The following is a 2,176-nucleotide window of genomic DNA, read 5'->3' as shown; positions in this document are numbered from 1 at the left end:
ATGAAGTGGGGAACAAGAAATCCTTTGGTAGGGAGATGAGACAGGATCGCATGCTGTCCAGGCTGGCCTCAAACTGGCTTGTGGCAGAGGACAACTTTGAATTCCTGATCCCCATGAATTCCTGATCCACCTCCCAAGAGCAGTGATCACAGGCTTGCACCAGCATACCCAGCAAGAATATATTATTTAATCCCAGCATTTGGGAGGCAGAGGCAGAGGCAGGCAGATTTCTGAGTTACTCTGGAGACCAGGCCTGCCTGGTCTACAGAGTGAGTTCCTGGACAGCCAGGACTATACAGAGAAACCCTGTCTCGAAAAAGGAAAAAGAAAAGAAAAGAAAAAAGAAAGAAAACAAAAGAATATATTATTTTAAAAGAAATGGAATATAACAGCAAGCCACCCTCTGAAAGTTCCCAGAAGAAGAGAAATTAGAGGTTACTCTAATTAGGTATGAAGGTCCAGCCTGCAATCCCAGCTCATGGGAATCTGAAATAAGAGAGGTCAGCCCGGGCTTCTTAAAGGGGCGTTGTGGGTGCAGGGAAGAGGGGAGGAAGGAGCAGGAAAGGGGAGGAGAGGAAAGAAGTGGGAACGAGAAGAAGAGAGGGAAGGGAAGGAAGAAGGAAGGGAAGAAAGAAAGGAAGAAAGAAAGAGGGAGGGAGGGGGAGAGAGAAAGAAAGGAGGGAGGAAAGGAAGGAGGGAGAGGAAAGAGGAAAAGGAAGAAAGGGAGGGAGGAAGGGAGGGAGGAAGGAAGGTGGGGGAACTGAAGGGAAGGAAAGACAGAGAAAGGTGAAGAGGAATGAAAAGAAAGAAATTAAAGGAAGTTAGAAAAATTGCGTGGGGAAAGGGAATTTGCCAGGAGAATAACAGAGAGCCCCTGTTGGGACAGAAATCGCTGCGGGGGCGGGGTGGGGCGGGGNGGGATGGGATGGGATGGGGCTGGTGGGGGAACACTGCCTGGCTGCCTCTGTCCCTGGCCAGCTGCCTCTGCATCCTGTCCCAGCAGCTCTCATCCCAGTTCAAGGCCTCAGGGTCAGTTCCAACGTGATTCATCTGTCGATGGATTTTTTTCGTTTAAAAAAAAAAAAAAACGTATGGAATAACTCCTTGGTTTCTTCAGCAGCCTCTTGCTCCCTGGCACTTCTCTCCGCCCCTAAAACGTTGTAAACACAGTTTATGACTGCAACCGGGTCTGCTTTTGAAGTCTTCAGAGACTGCAGTTCGGTCTGTTGCTAGGTAGCATTGAAGGTGAGCTCTTGAGCCAGGAGCCGCCTCTGTCTCCAGAGGTATCAGATGCCAGTGATTCAGTGCTAATGGCAGGAAGTTTTAGATAAACGTGAGCCATGGATACACTGCACCAGAAAAAATAAAATTCTCCCCTGGTTCATTCCAGGTGTGCAAAGAGGCCTCTTCTATCTCAGATATAGCACCACACACACCAAAGCCGTGTCTGGGGGGCGGGGGGGGGGGAGAGTTCCCCGATTGAAGAATGTTCACCTGTATTCGCCTTTCTTTTCCTTCCTGGCTCTTTTTAAACTCAATCATTGGAATAGAGATGTAGCTAAGTGCCTAGATTCCTCCAGTGAAGAACGGGGGGGGGGGGTGGTTCCTTCTTAGAAAACTTGCCTAGAATCCCCCAGTGAGAAGACTGTGCTATGGCTCAGAAGTAGAGCACCTAGCTGAAATCCCCCAGAGATTACGGCTGTGCTGAAATAAAATAGCACGTGGGCAGGCCCTGTGTATAATCCTTAGCAATAATAATAATAATAATTGTTATTATTGTTATCCATCATCAACATTATTCTTTATGATTTATAAAGCTGTCTTGTAACTCCCCAGCCTGTCTCAGCTCAAGAGATCAATGAGAAAGCTAGGTTCATTCTGTGTCAAGACTACTTTGGAGTTCACTGCCTAGCCAGTAAGACCCTAGGAACAAAAATGCTACTGATTATTTTTTCCTTTTTGCAGTGCCATAGATTGAAGCCAAGACCTTGCATATGCCATGCATATACCTTGGAGCCACGCCCCCAGGCCCTCACTGGGGGATTCTAGGCAGGGGCTCTACCACTGAGCCACACCCCAGCCCCTCACTGGGGGATTCTAGGCAGGGGCTCTACCACTGAGCCACGCCCCCAGCTCCTCACTGGGGGATTCTAGGCAGGGGCTCTACCACTGAGCC

The sequence above is a fragment of the Mus caroli genome, chromosome 5 (assembly GCF_900094665.2).
Source record: "Mus caroli chromosome 5, CAROLI_EIJ_v1.1, whole genome shotgun sequence".
Lineage (NCBI taxonomy): Eukaryota > Metazoa > Chordata > Mammalia > Rodentia > Muridae > Mus > Mus caroli.
The sequence above is the reverse complement of the archived record's forward strand: the minus strand, read 5'-3'. Positions refer to the sequence as shown.